Genomic DNA, 25767 nt, shown 5'->3' on the forward strand with positions numbered 1-25767 from the left:
AAAGAGTTGGTGCCAGTTTTGTTGTTGCTCTTTGTATTCTTTCTAATTTTTTTTATATTCTTTTTGATCTGGGTGCCCAAAGTGTTGCTGCATACTTGAGTTTTGGTCTTATTAGTGTTGTTAAATTTTTTTATCATTTCCTCGTCCAAATAGACAAAAGCCACTTTGATTGACCTCAATAAATTGTAGGTTTCTTCGAATATTTTATTAATATGCTTGTCTGGTGTCATGTCTTTGCTGATCATCACTCCAAGGTCTTTTTCCGAGTTTACTTTTTTTACCTCTTCACCAATTTTATAATCTCTTGATATTCTGCTTTTACATACATATACCAAGGCTTTTACCCCCTTACAAGGGAGGTAGCCAAAAAAGGAAAGGCATAAAATAATTCCCACCCATTTCATCCCTGAATACATTCCACACCTCTCCACCCTCCCTCTTATCTTAGCACCTCCTGGATGACGGGTCATCCCTGCACCTTGTCCACTGCCCTGGGTCAGAAGCAGTGTCACAAGACACAGCACATCCACAGCAAGGCCGCTTCATTAAATCGGCGACCCCCTATGGTAGGTTAGCCGAGCGTGAGTGTGTAGGCTAACAAAAACACTGTTGGTGTTTCTTGCTTTTATTGTGTGTGCACGGAGGCAAAAATATCTAACTATAATACACTTGGACAAGGTAAGGAGATGGTACTCACTGTGTGGGCGATGCTGAAGAAGTGTGTCGCCGCTTGGGTCGCGAGGTCTGAGTGCTATGCCCAAAAGCCGTGTGCAAATCCGCAGCCAATCACAGTCGCTACGGGTCGTGTGCAAATTGATCTGCGCCAATCACACTCTGACCCGGCGACGCGACCTGGCTTGAGGGCGTGGCCAGCTGCGCGACCCAAGCTGCGCAGGACATGCGACCCGAGGTCGGCGCGTCCGACCCTCGGCACAAAGACACCAAGCATTGTCTCACGACATCCCTTCCCCCGCTAAACAAGTATGGACCTAGACTTGGCGTGAGGGAAAAAATCGAGATGTATGCATCGGGAGGTTATCCACCTTGGTGAATCCTCTAGAGACGGCATTCAACTCGATGAAAAAAAAAACACCGCCTAAACTGATATAAAAATGGGGGCGGAGAAATAAGAGGGGGTGCTGCCCTGCACTCCGCGGCGACTTGCTCCCTCGTCATAGGGGAGCTGCTCCATGCCCCTCGCCTGGGATCCTGCAGCTGGTAGGACGACCCGCGGTAGTCCTCACGACCGGCAGGAAGGCGCTGCGTTGTCTCGGGCCGAATGGGGAAATCTGTGGAAAACCAAAAGCGGCAGAATCTTTGTCCAAGAGGGGGGTGAGGGGTCGCCGTCATACAAAAGGAAGTTTTTGTTATTTCAATAAAGAATAATGTGACAAAAGGGCTGAAAAAAAGAAAAGACAAGGTTCAAATTCCGTCTCACGTGTGGTGAACGCTCGTCTGGCGTTTGTGTGTCGCACACGGAGAGGTTACACGACTTTGGAATTGGCTTACGAATGTGAGCCGGCACTATCCTCCTGGAGGTCCAGGGGTTCCTTCTCATGTGTGGGGAACGCTCTCCTGACGTTCTATTTCTCGCACACAGAGAGGTTACATGACTTTGGAATCGGCTTACGAATGGGAGCCGGCACTATCCTCCTGGAGGTCCAGGGGTTCCTTCTCATGTGTGGGGAACGCCCTCCTGACGTTCTTATTTTCGCACACAGAGAGGTTGCCCTCCTGCTTTATCCTGTCTGTGTGAACACAGAACTCACGTCCTGACCGGATATGTTTGATGCAATAGATTACATCACACACATGTTTGATCACCCTATGGGGCCTTGGAACAATGGCTGGAGCTTCTTTGTCACCCCTTGCCTAGGTTTGGCGGTGACATAAAATCTGGCGGTGACATAAAATCTGTCACCAAGGGCGAGCTGCTTTATCCGTGCCCTCGGCCGTTTTGTGTGCCTCTCAATTGTGGCAGCCTCAATGAACTTTTGGCGCCTGTCAAAACATGAGTTACCTAAAGCCATTATTTTGGCTGCTAAATTATCCGTATTATACCACGGGGCATTGGGCCTGGTGAACTCAGCTATAGGGAGGACAGGGTCTCTGGAACTGGAGGAAATGCGGGGAATCCCGCAGGACTCTATGATACGCAGAATTGTAGGCTAGGACCGCCAAAGGGAGCATCTGATCCCAGCCTGTTTGATTGTCCTGGACGAGGGACCGTAAGATTTTTATAATGGTCCCATTGACCCTCTCAACGATCCTGTTGCTCGAGGGATGGAAAGGAGTGATCTTGTGATGGCTGATGTGTGCCATCGCCATCACCTCTTTGAACGTCTCGTTCATGAATTCTCCTCCCCCGTCAGAGATCACCTGCCTCGGAGGACCGTGTATGGCCAGGACGTGGTTTAGAAAAGCTCGGGCTACAGTCCGCGCTTCTTTGGAATTAATGGGCACGGCGACCAAGAAGCGGGTTAGGACATCGACTACTGTCAGGATGTACTTCGCACCATTTGGGGTGGTGGTTAACGGGCCAATGAGATCAACATGTACCCTCTCAAATGGAGTTTTTACGTCAGGAAACTGTCTAAGTGGAGCTGGGAGGTCATAGGAAGGTTTGCAAGTGATGCAGATTTTGCATTTCTTTATAAACTCCTTCACATCCTCCGACAGTTTCGGCCAGAATGCAAATTTTTGTAGCCGTTCCAGAGTAACTTGGACTCCGCCATGGCCCGCCATAGGAAAGCAATGGGCAATACGTAAGGCTGCTGCCTTTGCTCCTTCAGGGCATACCAGGCGAAGTTCCTCCAACTGGTACGCATTTCTACGCGCATGAAATAGGAGTCCGTCGGGTAGGAGTCGAAACTCCCCGATCGGCACTCCTAGGCGCTCCTGACGTGGCTCCTCGGAGGTACTCTTTAAGTCGACCCCAATCAGGGTGAGCATCTTGCTCCTTTCGGATCTCTAACTGGTTCCACGTGATGGTATCCTCCTCAGAATTTGAGTTAGTTACCCTGGCCACCCGTGGATATGTGGGAAACTATGAAATCATCTATAGGGTGGTCAGTCCCCCGTATCCGAAAGAGGGCGTCCGCGACAACATTCAGTCTCCCTGGGATATAATTGACTTCAATATCGAAGTCGGCGAACGCCATTTGCCACCGGAGAATTCGAGTGTTCGTGCCCTTAGCAGTGAATAAGAGCCAGACCAAAGGCCTGTGATCGCTCAAAAGTCTCACCGGATATCCCATGATTACAAAATTGGTACAAAGGAAGTTATAAAAGTAAACTCAGAAAGGGACCTAGGAGTAACTCTCTCAAACGACATGACACCAGACAAACATGTAAACAAAATAGTTGGAGAAACCTCAACTTATAAGATCAATGAAAGTGGCCTTTGACTACATGGATGAGGAAATGGTAAAGAAGGTACTAGTTACACTGGTAAGACCAAAATTATAATATGCAGCATCACTATGGACACCTAGTATTAAAAAAAAAAAAAAATAGAAAGAATTCAAAGAGCAATGACAAAGGTGGCACCTACACTTTGCAAAATGACATACGAACAAAGATTGGACATACTAAACTTATCAACTCAGGAACAAAGAAGAGAAAGATGTGATTTGATAACCATCTCCAGAATTACGAAAGGGATGAAAATCCTTGTATAGGGATGACCTACTTAAATGGGACAGAAGAAATACAAGAGGACACAAGAAGTAACTTAAAGGTCAGATATCAACAGATATACCATTCGCTAAAAATCATCGTATTGCTCGAAAAAGTACTATTTAAAAGCATACAAATAAAGTTTTTACCTATTACAGAAGAATTTATTCAGAAAATTCACTTTTAATTGCGCCTCGCATACCACTTTTCCGAAGTCTAGATATTCAGAATAACAATATTGTTTGTTTGGCAACTGTGACGTCACGAACGCGGAATTCCCCGAACCTTTCCCGAAGCGCACGGGCGGAATGTTTCGAATAGCAGACGACGCAATGAAATGAAGACAAAACTGTTTTTTGCCAAATTTGATAAGATGTAGATGGTGGAATTATATAGAATACTGTCAGTATGTTTTTTTATGTACATTAAACTGTAAATACAAAAAGTTATGGAAGTCTTGATATTCACCCCTTGTACATCTCATCACCTTACTTTTACCCACATTTATCTTCAACTTTCTTCTTTCATACACTCTCCCAAACTCTGTCACCAACCTCCTCAATCCCTCCTCTGATCCTGCTACAAGTGCAGTGTTGTCCGCAAACAACAGCTGGCTCACCTCCCACTTATCTCCATTTTCTTTAAACATCTCCAATCCCTGACCCACCACCCTTGCATTTACCTCTCACACCACCCCATCCATGTATAAGTTGAACTACTCTCATAAAAACTCTTGACAGCTCCTAGAAGCTATCCTCCTATCTCATATATCGGCAAGACCTCCCACAGTGCCTTCCTGTCTACCCTGTCATAAGCCTTTTCCAGATCCGTAAAAGCCCAAAACACATCCTTACTTTTTCCTATAGCTTTTTCACATATGTCTTACCACAAAAATCTGATCTACGCAACCAATTACTCCTAATCCTCTCAGTCAAGATGGAGTTCTACTTGGGAAGAGGTGATTAGTGGAGTTCCATGAGGATCAGTATTGGCTCCAATAATGTTTGCTGTTTTTGTGAATGACATGGACAAGGGTGTGGAATGTTACATGTAATTCTTTGCAGATTACACTAAACTGTTGAAGAAAGTACTGAAATGGATTGTGAGTCACTGAAGAGAGATCTGAACAGCATTTGGGAATGGAGTCAGAAGTGGGAAGTGGACTTCAACATTAAGAAATGTAGCATAATGGAATTTGAAATATATATATATATATATATATATATATATATATATATATATATGTATATATATATATATATGTATATATATATGTATATCAGGACAATATAAAATTAGTGCAAAGGAAGAAAGTGGGATCTGAAAAAGACCTGGGACTAATCATCACAAAGGACATGTCCCCTGATAAACAGTAATACAAATGTAAGAGAAACCTACAACTTGCTAAGATCAATGAAGGTGGCTTTTGCTTACTTGGATGAAGAAATGGTAAAGAAAATATTAGTCACATTGGTAAGGCCAAAATTGGAGTATGCAGTGACACTATGGTCACCCAGTACCAAAAAGAATATAAGGAAAATTGAGAGAATCCATAGAGGAACTGTGAAGGTGGCCCCAACACTATCAAATCTGTCACATGAAGAGAGATTGTCAAAACTAGAATTGCTGACTCTGGAACAAAGGAAAGAAGGAGGTGATTTATTGACTACAGAATCATGAGAGGTATGGAAGTCCATGATAGAGAAGACTGAATTGGTATAAGAGAAATAGACGGGGACATATAAGGAGGCTCAAAAAGAACAGTTATAGAAGAGATCTGAAGAACAGCTTTTCCCACAGAGTGGTTGATGTATGGAACAAACTAGATGAAACAAAAGTGTGTGTGGAAAAATCATACACGAATTTAAGAGCAAGTTAGACATGACAAGATACAAAGACAGGACACCACTAGCATAGCTCTCCTTCCCATAAGGTATAACTAGGTAGATACATAACATGCGATCAAGACATACATCTTGCATGTGATATCGCTCACTCCAGTGCTCTCCTTCAAGGACACAAATGGTTTGTACCGTATTTTTCGGACCAAAGCCCGCACCGTTATATGACCCGCACCCCTTTACACCTTAGTGAAAATCCACACAAGACCCGCACCGCTGTATGACCCGCAGTCATATGGCGTTCGTGGCAGTGTAGATCCGACGATGTATACTACCCATGCATGGGTGGCCACAGGCACAGCTCACGGCGGTTGTTGTCACGGCCGGCCGTTGACGTGGTGATCAAAGTAATTTCAAAGCTGAGGCTTTTTCTAAATTTTCTGTTTCATCAATGCTTATGTGATTTATAAAGGAAATATATATGTTTTCCGATATTGGCAGGTTTCTTGGTGATATCTTGCTTTTCAGGATTCATCACACGTCAAAGGCCGACACGTACGTACACAACATCACAATTTGGTTTCTGAAGCTGCCACTAGATGTAGTGGTAGCTTCGATGAAAGAGGGGTGATCTCGAAAGTGTGCAACTGATCTTACAATGCCTTTGGGATGGGTTGAAGACGCGGCATTGCGATTCATGATCATGATACTAGCATTCCTCCAGTCCTATATATTTTTTATTGTGATGAAGATGAAGAATAACCAACAAATTACATTTCAATATATTTCATTGCACTTATATATATATATTACAAAGAACCTTAATAAATTTGTGTAAATAATGCCATAAAACCCTGTTTGATTGTTTACCGGTAATTAATCAATCAATTGGTTTATAAATGCCATACAAAGACTGGTAATTAATTATTAAACCAAACAATTTCCAATGGTTAGTTTTCAATAGAACAGAACAATAATAGAGCACATTACTGAACTGTTATGAACAGAGTCAATGGAGCACATCGTTATTAGAAGAAAAAAAAAACAGTCAGTGATCACAGACGACAGAGTCAATGTTTATGAAGGCGTATCATCGCTCATGAAGCATCGAATTCCTCATCCTCTGTATCGTCATGGAAGAGGTTGTGGTATAAATCGGCCAATTCTGATGCAGTGACCTCATCCGTTTCGATTTCGGATTCGTCCGATTCCTTTTCCGAGTTGTAGCATGCATCGAACATTGCAGGATGGCACGTTTCTGATTTACGAAAACCGTTCTGAATAGTCGATTCTTTAATTTTCTTCCATGCTTGAACGACCCACATGTAATGCACAAATTTAGCATTAAGGAATCAGGTACAGTTTGTAATTTGTAATTGCGAAAATGGCCGCCCGCTTGTTTTTGTTTGATCGCGACACACGATGTTGGTGTTGGTACCAGTCAGTGTTGTATTGTATGTTCATGCTGTTTAGTTAGGCCTGTTTTATTTGTGATGCCTTTATTAATAGCAAGAGCATGTAAAGCGGGTAAGATACTGACAAATCCTACCTTCTCTTTGTCGTTTGTCTCGATCGTGCGCGCTGTATTATGACATTAATCAACTTTCATATGACGAACCCGGTCGGTCCCCCCGCAAATCCATCCGAGAGGGCACCCAGCTAAACTACCCTAATCGTTTTTTTTTTTTTTCTTTTACTGTGTAAGAGGGCAATTTCTAACCAGAATCCACAGATGACCCGCACCTTTATATCACCCGCACCCCCGAATTTTGGCCCCTTTCTGAGGCAAAAAGCCGCGGGTCATACACCGAAAAATACGGTACATACTGCCACAAACCAGGACACCTTGTTAACACATGTTACCCCAGGTACCCATCACAACCAGACATTGCGATCATCACTATACATATTTTCACACAAGTGATCATTGCTGTATGCTGCTAGCACAGAGGCAACACAGACCACAATCCCCAGAGCGCTCTCCTGCTAGGCATTCATGTAACACATCTGCAAGGCATTCATGTAACACATCTCCTTTGTGACTACAGAATAAAAAAAAACTCAGTGCACACTAAAGACAGTTACTCCATATCCAGATATTCAATCATCAACTCTACCAGTACATACCCTGGATATTCCAGAAATGTCTTCCCAATCCTTAACATTCAATGCTACATCTAGCAACACCAAAGTGACAATCTTTCTCAACACGGGTTCTGCAGTTAACATCATGTCAGTACACATTTTCCACAAATTCCACATAGAAACAAAATATGTCACCATTTTGGAACCCCCAACATCAACCTTTGCAATGTAGATGGCATACCATTCCCTATCATTGGTAAATTCTCCCTAGACATTGCCTTCAAAGGTGAGTGCCCACCCATTCTAGTTACCACCTATGTAGCTTTTTGTGCTGATATCCTCATTGGCTTAACATTGATGAAGCAACATAATCATTTACCCTGCTAAATGGCATTTATGCAAATCATTTCCTCCCTGAATTGGCATCAGCAACTTCCCACAAAGTCAACCACATCAACTGGCCGAGCAGGCAGAACATGATTTAATGTCAGTTAATTCTAGCCCCCCATTCAAATTCACTCCACTTTATCACACAGGGATGCACCAGCTGCTAGCACAAATCCCACTGCGACCCTCAAACACCTCCCCACAACTCTAACTCTGCTACCTTACTGACAGCTGTGGACTTGCATTCCAACTATAACAAATACACTAACTCCTCCCACATGTCCAAATCAGCAAAACTTGGGACAAAACACCCAGTAAATTCTGTTGATCTTTCACTGCCTGAAGGCACCATCTTGCCCCTCTTAGAGGCATTCAATAACAAATCCACCCCAGTCTTGGAAGTGTTATCTACATTCAAACACACTCAGACAGTGCTTATCAGCCCAAAGACACTGTTCCCACATGAATATACAAAGCTACATACAAGTTTTCCAAGCATAAGGCACCGATGTACTCTGTATGCCAGAAACGTATGTCAATGGCATTTTTCAGCTTTCAGCCAATGACACTAATGCACCCCTCCATCTCGCAATAGGTACAAACATTTGCGACTTTGAAGTATATCCTTCACCCATCAAAGTCATGGACGACAAATTCCCCACTTCTCAAGTTTGTACCACGATTTCCAACGTGCCCACATCACAGGAACCCATTGCCATCTCGCAGTTGGTACAAACATTTGCAACTTTGAAGTATATCCTTCACGCATCAAAGTCAAGAATGACAAATTCCCCACTTTAGATTGTACCACGATTTTTGACATGCCCACAGCACAAGAACCCATTGATACATCATATTTGAACCCCATAGACTTCCCTGATGCACAAGCAGATTTGCACTTTGCAACAAGTTCAGACATACCATCGCCACTCCAGGTGAACAAAACTCAGACCAATTGCCTCTGTGAGTTGCACACTCAACTAACACAAGCAAAATTATTCGGTCACAGACGTAGAAGCTTTAGCAGTTATGTATGCACTCAAACATTTCAAAGAGACCCTGGTTAAGATTTTCTTAACTAGGAACATGACTCCACCCTGTTTCTCCTCTGTTTCTAAGCCAGTGATTACATAATCCATGTCCAACTCTGATACTAGTGGACCCCTTAATTTTGTCTCCACAATTCTCATTGTGTCTAGTTTTTCTTCTGACAGGTAATCATTTATCATTTAGTTTGTTTAATCCTGAGATTAATCTGTCTATATTGGTATAAGCTAGTTTTAATTTTCTACTCCATCTCATTCTCAGATTTTTTTTCTTTCTCATGTTTAACACCCTCCAATAGAACTGCATTTTCTTGGTCTCCGTTTTTTCTCTTTTTTTCCTCAACTTTGCTTCTTAGTGTCTTATCTGTTTCTCTTTCCTCCTCATTCATGTATCTTTTTATCCATATACTTTTGTAGTGTTCATTTCTTGCTAATTTTCCTGTTTTTACTAAGAATACTACCGCCATTTGGGTCGACTTTTTCCCTCTGTATATTTACACATTCTTTGCTCTTCCTGTATTTCCTTTTCTAATTCTTGCTCTTGGAGTCACTAATCTTATTCAGCATCATATACCCGTTTGTGAGAACTCTAAACCACATTACATTTCTGCATAGAGAATGCCACACAGTAAATGCATGATTGTAGACAACCTTATCCAAGACATGATTGTGCAAGACATTATTGAATCATCCATCAGTGAATGGAACTTCTCCCTCTTTGTTGTCCATAAACATGATAGTTCCTTCTGCCCAGTAGTAGACTTCAGAGAGTTAAATAAGCTAACCATACCGGATAGACACCCAATCCTGGTATTACAAGACATCTTCCACTCAGTGAAAATAGCATAGTATTCACAACCTTAGACCTTATGTTGGGATATTTCCAGATTCTCCTTGCTCCAGAGTCTAGGCCTCTGACAGCCTTTTGCACACCCACACATCATTGTTACTTAAAATGACTATCCATGGGTCTTGTTTCAGCTCCTTCAGTGTTCACACGACTTAAGCACACAGTACTTGCAGGTCTCATAGGTCATTCAGTGTTCATGTACCTTGATGAAGTGATCATAACTTCCAAATCCATTAATGAACATTTACACACCCTACACACTGTCTTGTCATAACTAGCAAAAGCAGGTCTCACAACTGAAGCTTATGAAGTGTGCCTTCAGAAGGAAATATGCTTTGTAGGGTATATCCTTAATTCACAAGGAATTTTAACCTCACAGGACAAGGCCAGGGCAGTCATTGATTTTCCATGCCATACTTCTGTAGAACATGTGCATTCATTCCTTGGTCTGTCAGGATTTTACAGACATTACATTCAAGGTTATATTAGTATAGCAGCACCATCAACTTCTCCTCTGAAGAAGGACACACCTTTCATTTGGACACCTGACCAAGAAATAGCCTGTCCCTGCTTTCCCAAACCACAAGCTTTCTTTCACAATTTACATTGATGCATCCTACACAGACCTTGGCGCAGTCCTCATGCAACAACACTGCACAAAACTCAGACCAATTGCCTCTGTGAGTTGCACACTCAACTGACACAAGCAAAATTATTCAGTCACAGACGTAGAAGTTTTAGCAGTTATATATGCACTCAAACATTTCAAAGAGACCCTGGTTAAGATTTTCTTAACCAGGAACATGACTCCACCCTGTTTCTCCTCTCTGTTTCTAAGCCAGTGATTACATAATCCATGTCCAACACTGATCCTAGTGAACCTCTTAATTTTGTCTCCACAATTATCATTGTCTAGTTTTTCTTCTGGCAGGTAATCATCATTTAGTTTGTTAAATCTTAGATTAATCTGTCTATATTGGTATACGCGAGTTTTGATATTCTATTCCATCTCATTCTCAGATTTTTTTTTTTTTCTTATGTTGGTGGGGGAAAAGAATACTGCCATTAAGTATTTCCACTTGGATCGTAAGAGACGAGAAGAAAGGGACGGGGAGTGGGACTAGGCATCCTTCTTGTAGCCCCACAGGGGACATTCCTAAACAAAAAAGAGAAGGCATAAGAGGGTCTGGGAGTTTTCGGACCAGCACCCTAAGGTTTGGGTCTTTTAATGTGCGTGGATGTGGTACAGATGAGAGTAAAAGGGAAGAGATAGGTAGTATGTTTGTGAGAAGAAAGATGGATGTGTTGGCTTTGAGTGAAACTAAGTTGAAAGGGAAGGGTGAGTGTAAGTAGGAGGTTATCAGGAGTGAAGAGAGGGCAAGGGAGGGAAAGGGTGGCTATTCTAGTAAGTGAAGAGATAGGTAAACGTGTAGTGGAGTGGAAGGAGGTTTCCTCAAGGATAATGTGGATGAAGGTGAAACTGGGAAAGGAGATGTGGGTTTTTGTAAGTGCATATGGACCTGGCAGTGAGAAGAGTGTAGAAGAAAGGGAGGCCTTTTGGATAGATTAAATGAGTGTATAGAGGATTTAGGAAGAAATGTCAATGTAATAATACTGGGAGACCTTAATGCTAGGGTAGGAAATGATCCAATCGATGGAGTGGTTGGGAAATGTGGAGTTCCAGGAAAGAATCGTAGTGGAGAGTTGATGGTGAATATGTGTCTAGAAAGAGAGTTGATGATAGCAAATACAGTGTTTCGGAAGAAAATCAAGCTTAAGTACACATGGGAGAGGGTGGTGGAGGGAAGGGTGGTAGATGGAGTGTTGATGGACTATGTAGTGGTAAATAGAATTATGATAGGAAGAGTTAAGGATGTACATGTGGTAAGGGGAGAGGGTGGGGGAATATCAGATCATTTTTTGGTGGAAGGTAAGTTGAGAGTGGAGGATAGATGGAGAAAGAGGAAAGGGACAAAAGGTAGGGAGGTTCTTAGAGTGAACTCTTTGAATGAAAAGGAAAAGGAGAAGGAGTACGGAAAGACGCTGAAGGAGGAGTGGGAGGGAGTAAAGGATAGAGTAGAGCTGGGTGTGGAGGGGGAATGGGGATGGTTCAAGGAGGGAGTCATAAAGTGTGCAAGGATGGTGTGTGGAACAAGAAGGACAGGGGGAAATAGAAGAAAGGGTAGTGAATGGTGGGATGAGGAGACAGAGAAGGTTGTAGAAGAGAAGAAGCGAGCTTTCACAGATTGGCTACAAAATAGGATGAGGTAGTCGTATGAGAGGTACAAAGAAAAGAAAAGAGAAGTAAAGCAAAAGGTAAAGGAGGCAAAGAGGAGAGCAGATGTGAAATGGGGTAAGAGTATGACAGAAAAATTTGAAAGTAATAAAAAGATGTTTTGGAAAGAAATTAAGAGGAAGAGGAAGCGAATCAAGTAGAGAAGAAAAGGTAAAAGGTGCAGATGGAGAGATGATAATGGAAGAGAAGGCAGTAAGGGGAAGATGGGCAGAATATTTTAGGGAGTTGCTAAATGTGAAGGAAGATAGGGAGGGAAAGATAGCTGCAGTGGGAAATGCGAAGAAAATGAGAGTGATGAGTGAGGAGAATGGAGGAGAAATAAGGAAGGATGAGGTAAAGGCAGTTGTTAAGATGATGAAAGCAGGTAAGGCACCTGGTCTGGATGGATGCCATGCAGAATGTCTGAAAAAGGGAGGTACAGTGATGGTGGACTGGCTGGTGAGGTTATTTAATGTTCGCTGGAGAGAGGGTAGAGTGCCGGAGGACTGGTGGAGTGCCTGTATAGTTCCTCTTTACAAGGGAAAAGGGGACAAGTGTGAATGTAGTAGTTTCAGAGGGATTAGTTTGTTAAGTGTAGGGAAGGCTTATGGGAGGATCTTGATTGAGAGGATTAGGAGAGGAACAGAGGGAGTAATTGGTGAGGAACAGTGTGGATTTAGGACAGGTAGAGGTTGTGTAGATCAGATCTTTGTTGTAAGACAGATATGTGAGAAAGCTGTAGGAAAGGGGAAGGATGTTTTTTTGGCTTTTATGGATCTGGAAAAGGCTTATGATAGGGTAGACAGAAAGGCACTGTGGGAGGTTATGCAGATATACGGGATAGGAGGAAAGCTTCTAGGAGCTGTCAAGAGTTTTTATGAGAGTAGTAGATCTTGTGTCAGGATTAGAAATGGAGAGAGTGAGTGGTTCGAGGTAAAGGTGGGATTTCGTCAGGGATGCGTTATGTCGCCCTGGCTGTTCAACTTATACATGGATGGGGTGGTGCGAGAGGTAAATGCAAGGGTAGTGGGCTAGGGATTGGAAATGGTTAAAGAAAATGGAGAAAAGTGGGAGGTGAGCCAGCTGTTGTTTGCGGACAACACTGCGCTTGTAGCAGGATCGGAGGAAGGATTGAGGAAGTTGGTGGCAGAGTTTGGGAGAGTATGTGATAGAAGAAAGCTAAAGATAAATGTGCGTAAAAGTAAGGTGATGAGATGTACAAGGGGTGAAAGTGGCAGTGGTTTGGAAGTGAGCATTAAGGGAGAGCGACTGGAGGAAGTGGATAGTTTTAGATACTTGGGTGCAAATGTGGCAGGAAAAGGTGGAGTGAAGGTGGAGGTAGAATGTAGATTGAGAGAAGCGAGTAAATGCCTAGGTGGATTAAAGAGTGTAATGAGGAATAGACATTTGGGAATGGATGCTAAGAGGAGACTGTATGAAGGAGTGATTGTGCCAACAGCACTGTATGGGGCAGAAACATGGAACATAAGAGAAGAAGAGAGAAGGAGTTTGAATGTGTTTGAGATGAGGTGTCTGAGAAGTATGATGGGGGTTACTAGGCTAGATAGAGTGAGAAATGAGGAGGTGAGGAGGAGAACAGGGGTGGAAAAGGAGCTGGGAGATAGGGTTGATGAAAGAATATTAGGATGGTTTGGACACATGGAAAGAATGAGTGAAGAAAGACTAGTAAAGGAGATATGGAAGGCAGATATGGAGGGAGTGAACATAAGGGGACGTCCTAGGATGAGGTGGATGGATAGGGTGAAGGGGGCTTTGGGGAAGAGGGGAATGTCTGTTGAGGAAGGATGGGAGAGGACAGAAGACAGGGGTGAATGGAGAATGGTTGTATATGGATGATTGTGATTGCATGAGGTGAAATGGGGGGTGCGGTAGTATGTGTGAGCAAAATTTGACGCAGGCCGAAGGGATTTCTCACCGTCTTCTCCTTTTATGCAATGGGGGGACGGAGAGGAGGGGTCGCCGATTTAATGAAGCAGACTTGCTGTGGATGTAGTGTGTCTTGCGACACTACTTCTGACCCAGGGACAAGGTGCAGGGATGACCCGTCATCCAGGAGGTGCTCAGATAGGAGGGGTGTGGAATGTATTCAGGGATGGAATGGTTGGAAATGTTTTTATGCCTTTTCCTTTTTGGCTACCTCCCTTGTAAGGGGGAAAAAGCCTTGGTATATGTATGTTTGTATGTTTAACACCCTCCAATAGAACTGCATTTTCTTGGTCTCCGTTTTTTTCTCTCTTTTTTTTCCTTAGCTTTGCTTCTTAATGTCTTATCTGTTTCTCTTTCCTCCTCATTCATGTCTCTTTTTATCCATATACTTTTGTAGTGTTCATTTCTTGCTAATTTTCCTGTTTTTACTAAGAATCCTTCTACTGCCATTTGGGTCGACTTTTTCCTTCTGTATATTTACCCATTCTTTGCTCTTCCTGTATTTCCTTTTCTAATTCTTGCTCTTCATCTTGTACTACTTTTAGAACTTTTCTTGCCAATTCTTTCTCTTTATCTCTCAGTGACCAATTTAGGTTTTCTTTTAATTACCTTAATGACGGGTTTGGTATTCTCCTTTGATATTTTTTATTGCTTAAATCAACTCAAAATTATGTAAAACCAACAAATCTTGCTTATTTTGATTCATCGTAGTCTAGAAGTGGAGAAACTGGATAAATTTTGTCGAGATATGCATACGAAGGTTTGGTAGAACATCCATAGACTTTCTTTCGCTCCTCACGCGGGTTGAATGAGGTCGCATTTTTCGGGGAAGCTTCATTAGAATTTCAGAGAGTGAAGGAATTTGACATTTATGATGTTTCAAATCAATATACAGTCACCCATAATAGTCTGGCACTTATGAAAAACATGTTTATAAATATTTTTTTGTGGATTTTTTGGCAAATATTTATCACTGTTATGTGGTAAATTGTTTTTTCGGTATATATATATATATATTTATTTATTTATTTATTTTATTATTATTATTTTTTTTTTTCTCCATGGAGGATAGGTGATTGTGGTGTTTCTTATTGTTTTGGTAAATGTTATAGTAAGTATCCATCACACCATTATTGCCTGGCCACATTTTGTATTATGCATTTATTACGAAAATTGGCAGTGCGAAATTACCAGTTTATATATATATATATATATTTTATTTATTTTTTTTTTTTTTTCATGGAGGATAGGTGATTGTGGTGTTTCTTATTGTTTTGGTAAATGTTATAGTAAGTATCCATCACACCATTATTGCCTGGCCACATTTTGTATTATGCATTTATTACGAAAATTGGCAGTGCGAAATTGCCAGTTCTATACATTTGAATACATATTAAATAGCACCTGCCTAACTGTCAAAGTACAACTTCACCTCATACTTTGTTTCATACACCAGAGTCACCTAAATTACGTCCGAAAGGCCAATTTTATACCCCAAATTACCCCCGAAAAATTACTGCTGGGATTGCCAGCTTTGTCAAAAAAGATTTTGTGTCTTTTATAGCCAATGGTCATTACCACATATTTGACCCTTGATGTAATGCCTATTTTTGGTGAATTTTTTAATTTACTGCATACAATGTATGCTGCTGATGCTGTAAAAATTACCTTATCTTTTTCATGGTCTTTCCATTCAAGTTGTAAATCATCTATGTTTCTTCCATTTTTTTCAGTCATTGCCTTTATTTGTTCATTTACATCTTTATGGTTGTACTATTTGTGGTATTATTTTTCAGCTTCTCATTTTCACATTTTAATTTGGCCAATTCTTTTTTTATTGCACTTACCTCTTTAGTTCAATATTTACTTCTTTTTTAAGTCACTCCCTTATTCATTTCTTGATTTGCCCTCCATAGATCATTAGTCTCTTGCTTCCATGATTCCTTCTTAAGTCTCATTTCCCTGTGTCTATAATTTTACTAAAAAGTCTTTTCTCATACCCACTGAATCCAGAAAAATGTCCCTCATTGCCACTATCTAAAAAAAATCTTTTTGTACCCAGAGGCAATCTGAAGCTCATATTTATATTATACTTTGCTATTGTATTGATAAATGGCTCTGGGTACATGTTTACATTATGGTTCGACACTGCTGCCAAGGGGCTTCTCTGTCCTGTCATTATCTTCCATTTTACTTCAATATTCACTATTTGCACTGTAATGTAACCATCTCAGGTATTCACAAGCACTCCCCTTCCCATTTAACAAACCTAGGTATTCTGCTAATGTAACACTGTTGAGATGTTCCACTTTTAATTTTTCTTGGGAGCTCAAGTTTTACATGTTAGCCTGGACATTTGCTTGTGTTTGTTTTGTAAATTCATGTTCCTACAGTATTCAAACATTTTCATGCTTTACATGATGTACATCATTAATATATATATATATATACTGTAGTTATTTTATGAAAACTAGGCTAATTCAGGTTTAGTTTTTTATTTGTTTATATAATATATATATATTGCATACATATATATATTCTATACATATATATACATATGTATATATATATTTTTTGCATTTACTTAGTATTTACCGTATTTTTTGGACCATAGGGCATGGGAAAAATCCTTAAAATCGGCCAAAATCGGGTGGTGCGCCTTATCATGAGGTGTGCCTTATATGTGGCTTCAGTGCAAAAAAAAAAAAAAAAAATACCTCGGAAAGTGACGTACTATTTTGACAAGTTTCGTAGCTAGCCTGCCGACAGCGACAGTGCATAGGCCTAGCAAAAGTTCCAACCAAGTTATAACCAAGATGCATGTATCTTGACGAAAATTGCGAAAACTTCGACAGTTTTCGAGTCCATGCCACCGCATTCATTCACGCTATCATGACTGACATGATAGCATCCACAACACAGACAGTCATTTTGCATTGGTCTAGTCTCGCTCCACTCCGACTGTAGTCATTTGGGTATTTTTTTAGTTTCGACCATGGGCGCAATATAGCAATAGAAAATTAATTATTAATTTTGTAAATTAAAATGTATCAACGTAATATGCAATTTTGTGGGCGGAAATGAAAATAAAAAATACCTTGCTACAAGCAAATATGCTAATGAACGAAGTCGGTAGCATAGGATCGGGATGCCATCTTGTCGTCTGTCAATTGATGGCCTCGGTACTTCCGACAGTACCTCGCCAGGTACATTTTCTTGAAGGAATGTTATGGAGCTGAGATAAATGCATTCCTTCAAGCTGCAAAAACTTTGTATACCCCGCAAGCTGAGAGAGTGGTTGAAAAGCCCGCCAACGTCTCTCGCTACGACGACAACGAGGAAGAGCCGGATGACATTTAATTTGCAGGTAATGATTTATTAAACACAGGTTAGGTTAGATGAATTTATCATCCTTTCATTTCTTCGACGTCAGCATCTATCATAACAAACATGGCGTACCATTTGTCCGACACGACTTCGTTACTTACAAAATCTGTTTTAGTACTTTTGTTTTTTATTTCCGCTCACATAATTGCATATTATGTTGATACATTATAATTTACAAAATTAATAATTAATTTTCTATTGCTCTATTGTGCCCATGGTCGAAACTAAAAATTTACCGCCATTTGTGTTTGTAAGTGAATAGATAATTCCAGAAATAAAACTACTAATGTTGGTTTTATTCCCCACAATTCCCGTAACGTGTTTATGTTGTTTTTCAGGGGTATTGGCAGGGCAGACCATCCATGGAGGTAGTCTGATTTCACTGACCAAAATAAAAAATATATATAATTTATTTTTGTAATTTTGCTAAATCCCAACCGATTTTTCTCATTCAACAATGAAAATGCTCAGTTCTGAATGCACTCACATATGCATGATTATCCGATGACAAGACCCGCCTTATGGTCAGGTTATGTAAGGACGGGGAATAGCAAATTACGGGTGCGCCTTATGGTCCGAAAAATACGGTACCTAGTATTATATGGGAAGGGGAGCTATCTCACAACATCTAGTTTGTTCTTAGATTCACACACGTTTTGTCCAATTCATTTCAGACATGCACCATTCTGTGTGGAAAACTTTTTTTTTTCTTTTTTCTTTTTTCTCTCTTCTCCAGATCACTTCTATAACTCTCCTTTTTGAGTTTCTTTTAATGTTCCCTTGTTTTTCTTTGATCCCACTTTAATAGATCTCCTCTTTCTCTTCTTTGTTTCAGGTTTGTTAGTTCCAGTTTAGACAATCTTTGCCTTTATGTCAATTTTGAAAGTGTTGGGGCCATCTTTGTCATTGCTCTTTGGATTCTTTCTATTTTCCTTTTATTCTTTTTTGTACTGGGTGTGCGTAGTGTCACAGCTTACTCCAATCTTGGTCTTATCAGTGTGACTAATATTTTTTTTTACCATTACCTCATCCAAGTAATTAAAAGCCACCTCTATTGATCTTAATAAATTGTAGGTTTCTCCAACTATTTTGTTTATCTGCTTGTCTGAGAACACGTCTTTGGTAATAATTATTCCTAGGTCCTTTTAAGAACTTTCTCTACTTCCTTTGCACTGATTTTATATTGTCCTTATATATATATATATATATATATATATATATATACATATACATATACAGTCAAACCTCGGTTATCGAACGCTTCTGTTCTCGACCAAATCGGTTTTCGACCAAAAAGTTCGAGAATTTTACGTCTCAGAACTCGACCAAATTTCGGCTCTCAAACAAACCGAAAGAAGCCGAGCGTACCCGAACGCGGCTCACTCGCGAGCCGAGAGAACTCGAACGCTAAGGACGTTCTAATCTACGTAAATCTGACTTCTTTTCATCTTTGCATCGTGTATTAGCCCCTAATCATGGGTCCAAAGAAAGCAAGTTCAAGTGGTGAAGAAAAGAGGAAAGTAGTGCGCAAAACTATTGAATTTAAAAAAGTATTAATAGCGAAATATGAATCTGGCGTTCGTGTGTCTGCGTTGGCTAAGGAGTTTGGGATGGCGAAATCGACGATAAGCACCATCCTAAAAAATAAAGACCAGGTTAAAGCAAGTGATGTGGCTAAAGGATCAAGTGTTTTTAGCAAACAAAGGCCACAGGTATTGGAGGAAGTGGAGAAACTTTTGTTGATTTTCGGAAATGAGAAACAGTTAGCAGGTGATACTCTTAGTGAAGATGCAATTTGTGCCAAAGCAAGACAATTGTATGAAGATTTGATAAAAAAAGATCCTAGCATTATTCCGGAAGGGTTTGATTTTAAAGCAAGCAGAGGGTGGTTTGAAAAGTTTAAGAAAAGAAGTGGGATACACTCCATTGTTCGTCATGGGGAAGCAGCAAGTTCAGATAAGGAAGCCGCGGAAAAGTTTAAAGTGGAATTCGCAGATTACATCAAGGCCGAGCAACATGTTCCCCAACAAGTGTTCAATATGGACGAAACTGGACTTTTTTGGAAAAAAAAATGCCACGAAGAACTTACATCACACATGAGGAGAAGTCGTTGCCAGGCCACAAACCAATGAAGGATAGGCTAACTCTCTTGTTGTGTGGTAATGCTAGCGGTGATTTTAAAGTAAAGCCTCTTCTTATTTATCATTCTGAGAATCCAAGGGCATTCAAGGCTAATAATGTTATCAAGGGTAGATTGCCTGTTATGTGGAGGTCAAACACAAAGGCTTGGCTGACGAGGCAAATTTGTACTGAGTGGGTGCATGAGGTGTTTGCCCCCGCCGTCAAGAAATATTTGGAAGAAAAGAATTTGCCACTACGCTGTTGTCTTCTGATGGATAATGCTCCTGCCCACCCTCCAGGTTTAGAAGAAGACTTGACAGAGGAATTTGATTTTGTTAAAATCAAATTTCTTCCTGCTAATACAACACCTTTGCTTCAACCCATGGACCAGCAAGTCATTGCAAATTTCAAGAAGCTCTACACCAAATTCCTTTTTCAACGATGCTTCGAGGTGACTAGTGACACGCAGCTAACCCTTCGAGATTTTTGGAAAAATCATTTTAACATCTACCACTGCATCACCCTCATCGACAAAGCCTGGAACCAAGTGTCATACAGAACGATGAATTCGGCATGGAGGAAATTGTGGCCCGAGTGTGTGACGGAACGAGAGTTTGAGGGGTTCGCGGGCGCAGGATCGAGCACAGCTGATGTTGGTGCTGAAGAGGAAGAGGAAGCCCAAGAGGAAACTCAACTTATTGAAGAAATTGTCAGGATGGGCCAAAATCTAGGTTTAGAAATAGACAACAGTGATGTCGAGGAGCTAATCGACGAACATCGTGACGAGCTGACAACAGAAGAACTCCAGCACCTTCAGGAAGAGCAGAAGAAGACGTTGACGGAGGAGATGTCTTCTGATGAGGATGAGGGAAGGAAGGATGCCTCTACTGCTGATATCAAGGATATTTGTGCTAAATGGAATGATATCCAGAACTTTGTGGAACTTTACCATCCAGATAAAGCCGCAAGCAGTAGAGCCGTTTATGCATTTAATGATGTTGTTATTAGCCACTTCCGTAAAGTTCTAAAAAAAAGGGAAAAACAAGTGACTCTAGATAGGTTCTTCATGAAAAGGAAGGAACACCCTGTGGCAACGTCTCCCCAACCGAAGAGAAGGGCGAGAGAGACGACACTTCCAGTCGACTTACCCGACGTTTTTATGGAAGATGATTCTCCTTCGAAAAATTGATGAAAATGTGCTTTTGTTCACATGATCTTGTACTGTATGTTACTCTATGTTACTAACAATTTTATGCCCTTTTTTCTATTTTTTTTTATTGTATCATAACCTTTAATGTTCTGTATGTTACAGTTGGTAAAAAAACGTACGAAATGTTTGCATTTTGTTTTTTTTATACTTTTAGATAGGATATCTTTTATTAAAATAAAACACATGGTCTATTTCTACCCTTTTTTATTTATGGTAAACAGTATACAGTGCAGTTTATGGTGTAAAATAGTAAAAAAAAATTATAAGTTGTTTTTTAGACTTGGAACGGATTAAAATTATTTACATTGATTATAATGGGAAAAATTGTTTCGGTTTTCGAACAAATCGCTTTTCGAACAGCCTTCTCGAACGGATTATGTTCGAAAACCGAGGTTTGACTGTATATATACAGGTAGTTGTCGACTTACGACCGAGTTCGGTTCCAACAGACAGGTCGTAAGTCGATCTGGACGCAAGTCGGTCTATATATATATATACAGTATATATTACCCTTTATATAATATATATATATATATATATATATATATATATATATATATATATATATATATATATAGTATATTTAGCATACTGAAATAATCTTAGCATCTTTGAACTATGTTGTATAGTATTTTTAACCTTTTTATAATTTCATCTGATTTTCTTTGGGAAACGTAGCCTAGGCCTAAGCATATTGAATAAAATCCTATCATCTTTGACCTATGATATTTAATACTGTATTTGTTAACCTTTGTATTATTTTACCATCAGACTTTCTTTAGGAAACGTATGCATACTGAATAAAATCTTATTATCTTTGAGCTACGTTGTTTAATATTCATTAACTCTTTATCATTTTCGTTAGGAAACGTAGCCAAGGCCTACACATACTGAATAAAGTCCTGTCATCTTTGACCTACAAATCTTTTTTTGTTGGTTACATTAAAGTCATTGTAAAGCAAAATTAGGAAAAAAATATTTCGAAACACATTCTTTTCGTTTACGTACTGTACCAAAAATAATGTTATCAACAACAGACTAGGCATAAACAAAGTTTACTGTTACATTTTATTAATCACAAAACATAAAAATACAAAATGTGCCGAACATTTTGTCATCAACAACAGACTAGGCATAAAAACCTACTGTTACATTTTATTAACTGCAAAACATAAAAATCCAAAATGTAAGGCAAAATTAGGATTTTTTTATTTCAACAAAACACATTATTTTCGTTTAAGTACTGTACCGAACATATTGTTATCGACAACAAACTAGCCTAGGCATAAAAAGTTTGTTATATTTAATTGCAAAACATACAAAAATACAAAGTGCAATGCAAAATTAGGAAACATTTTACTTCAAACAAACAAAATGAAAGAATATTTAGCTGGCTGGGATGCTGACGCTGCCGGCAGCCTGTGAAAACTATCGTACTCGCGTCTCGCAGCGTGCGGAGTAATGTACTGCACTGCCAGGCATAACATTGCAATTCTATTACTCTATTAAATGTTAGATATTATTGCATCATCTCGTGGTCGTAAAGTCGATCAGTCGTATGTCGCATAGGTCGTAAGTCGACGACTACGTGTATATATATTTCTGATTCCATTCCCAGACTTTGTCCAGGTCTCTCTGTAGCGATTCACATTCTTTTTCTGTACTAAGTTTCTTTAGTAGTTTTGCATCTTCTGCAAAGAAATTCATGCAATATTCTACACCTTCATCCATGTTATTTACATAAATAGCAAACATCAGAGCCAATACTGAACCCTGTGGGACTCTACTTATCATTTCTTCCCAGACCACTCTCATTTTTTTCCCATGCAAGAAATCTTCCATTTCAGTAATTTTCTCTGTGTACACCACCTGTTGTTTCAAGTTTTCTTAATAGTTTTTTGTGTGGTACTTTATCAAATGCCTTTTCTAAGTCCAGGAAAGCATAGTCTACCCATCCATCTCCTTGCATTATATCAATCTGAATAAAAACGAATCAAATTAAGGCATGTGATCATCCCTCTCTAAAACCGAATTGTTTTGGATTTAGTATATTGTTCTCTTCCAGATGTTTAGTCCATCTACTTTTGACGACTTTTTCACAAATTTTTGTGATTGTACTTGTAAGGGAGACTGGCCAATAGTTTCTTGGGTCTTCCTAGTCTTCTCCTTTATAGTCATGATATTGGCATTTTTCAGTCTTCCGGTACCTTTCCTTCTTTGAGCAAGCAATCTATTATCTTTTATATTTTGTCCATAAGTTCATCTATACATTCTTTTAGTATCCAGTTTGCAATTCTGTCCAGGCCGTGTGATTTTCTGACATCAATGTTCATTATTTGGTCCCATATTTCTTTGCGTCATAATTATTTCTTTCATGGGGGGGGGGGATCTTTCTCCTCTTCCTTCATCCCAATTGTTTGTTTTCTTTTGTGAATACAGATTTGAAATGTTCATAATTTCAGCCCTTGACATAGTTTCACTATTTCCTGTTTATTTTTTAGTTTACCATTTACATATCTGTAGAATAATATAGGTACTGCTAGTTGTAACCAATGTAAACACTACTTCACACCTGCTACACACCAAGAACTTTGCTTCTGTCATTAACCTTTCCTATTTGTTACTTGTGTGTGCATGTATTGTGTTTATGTTTTGTATTTATTAAAACAGTATATATTATGTTTATTGCCCAACTCACATCAAACTTGTACAAAAATGGTATATATTGAGGCTTCTGTGGGTTGGAAAATTAATCATTCATGATGTTTAAACATTTGTGATGGTTTTTGTTACCTATAACTTGTGAATAACAATTACTGAGTGTACAGCAGCAACCTCTGGAGTGTTAAAGTAACCATTCTTGTATGTTCACCATGATCTCGCTGTCAGCTACTGCTGCTGGCTAGCCTATTGTGGAAAAGGAGCCGAGTGCGTAAGTCTCCTCGGCCAGTATACAGCCTCTTCATTGTCAAGACTCCTGGTGTGCCTCCCCACTGGATGCCTTGTGGCCCCAGGCTAAACACCAGGGGATCTCGGAGCTCCAGGAGGCCCCAGAGGTACGGCGTGCAGACCCATTGATATGTGGGCACATCCTGGTGCCTACCATCCCCAGGTCCACTTTCTTGTGGGCTGCTTGGATGGGTAAAGGCAATGGGTATAAGCCCCAAATGAAAAATCTGTTGTGGCGTCCAGCAATAGGCAGGACTCGATAGACTGAGTACCTGGCAGACTCCTGCAGCCCCCCTCAATGGACGGTCATCTGGAGTGTCTCTTGCCACCATTGAATGCTGAGGAGGGCCAAGCAAGTGGGAACTGGTTCTGTGCAAACAGCTTCTCACCTTAACTAACTTCATGGTGCAGGTTTCTGCTCTGCAATGTTTATTCATCATCATCACTATACTCTCAAAGCCCTGCAGCAACAGGGACAGAGCAGTAGGCACAGGCTGAAGGTGCAGCTGGGAGTGTCTAGTTCGTACCTGCATGTAGGCAGTGCAGGGGTGATGGTCACTGGGAGTTGGGGTCAAGTGCAACTCCTATCGGTATCTCCCTGCATGACTGAGCAATTCCTACATTGCTCACCTCACATGGGGAGGGACGAAGAAAAGGTGGTCTAAACATTGCCCATTTAGTAAACTCCAGTTGGTCAGCTGCAGGTCATCAGGATGCCTCTTCTGTGCAGCCACAACTCTAATACAAAAACTTGTAGCAACTTGGAATGTCAAAACATTTCTTGATCATGACAAAAATAGACCAAAAAGGAGAACTCCATTCGTGGCACATGAACTAAGCTGTTATAACATTGACATTGCAGTTCTCAATGAAATACAGCTCAGTAGAGAAGACTCCTCAACTGAGACAGGAGAAGACTACATCTTTTGGAAGGACCTCCCAGAAGGTGAAAGGTGGCTTCATGGGGTCAGCTTTGCCATGAAGACCTCCCTCCTGTGCCAAGTTCTGGAAATGCCCTCTGGAATTAGTGCATGATTAATGACATAGAGAATACTTTTAAGAAAGGGCCAGTACATCACCATCATCAGTGCCAATGCCCCCATACGCACTGCAGAAGAATCTGTGAAAGAGCAGTTCTATGGCACTCTTAACTCCTGTCTGCAGGAGGTTTTATCCACCAACAAAGTACTCTTGGGTGATTTCAGTGTTAGGGTTGGGTGTGCTCACGAAATGAGCCAATGTTCTTGGCAAGCGTGGTGTTGGAAAAGTTAATGAAAATTGCCAAAGACTCTTTGCCCTATGCCCTGAACACCATCTAATTGTGACCAATACATTCTTCCAACTCAAGAACAGGTACAAAACTACATAACATGCCCGCTCTTGTCACTGGCACCAACTCGACCATATCATAGTATGCCAAATAGACAGAAAGGAGGTGCTGATCACAAGAGTCATGAGGGGTGTTGAGGGTTGGACAGACCATCATCTGGTATGCTGCAAGACCTCAATAGGAGCGACAACTCCCTCCAAGGAAACTCAACATCTCAGCTCTCAAAGACTCAGTATCATGTGCCTCCCTCAGATGCTAAATTGCAGAGGCTTTCTCCAGTATACCATCCTGGCTAAACACCTTATCATAGTGGAACAACCTATATACTGCCCTGCATGAAGCCGCAGTACTGGCATACACCAACTGTTGGAAGAAAAAAAAAAAAAACTCTCCTAAGAAATTACCAATCCAAAACACTCAAATCTCATTTATCCAATATCAGGGCTGATGTACAAAGACACGTAAGGTGCATGGAAAATGATTGGTGGAAAGAAAAAGCTCTGCAAATACAACAATATGCTGACATTGACAATATATATGACTTCTATGATGGAGTTAAAACAATATACAGGCCAGTGAGATATGAGAACCATCCCATCAGATCCTCAGATGGCAGTATATTGTACAAGAATAATGAAGAGATAATCTGATGGGCTGAGCA

The 25767-nt window shown here is 40.4% G+C and overlaps 1 protein-coding gene across 6 annotated transcripts in view; it reads left to right on the forward strand.

Moving 5' to 3' along the window:
• ClC-c (chloride channel protein 3) overlaps positions 1 to 25767 on the forward strand; it is a 350410-nt gene that overhangs the window by 191510 nt on the left and 133133 nt on the right. The window lies entirely within an intron of this gene.

This window comes from Oratosquilla oratoria, chromosome 32, assembly GCF_046742065.1.
Source record: "Oratosquilla oratoria isolate Oo_2021 chromosome 32, ASM4674206v1, whole genome shotgun sequence".
Lineage (NCBI taxonomy): Eukaryota > Metazoa > Arthropoda > Malacostraca > Stomatopoda > Squillidae > Oratosquilla > Oratosquilla oratoria.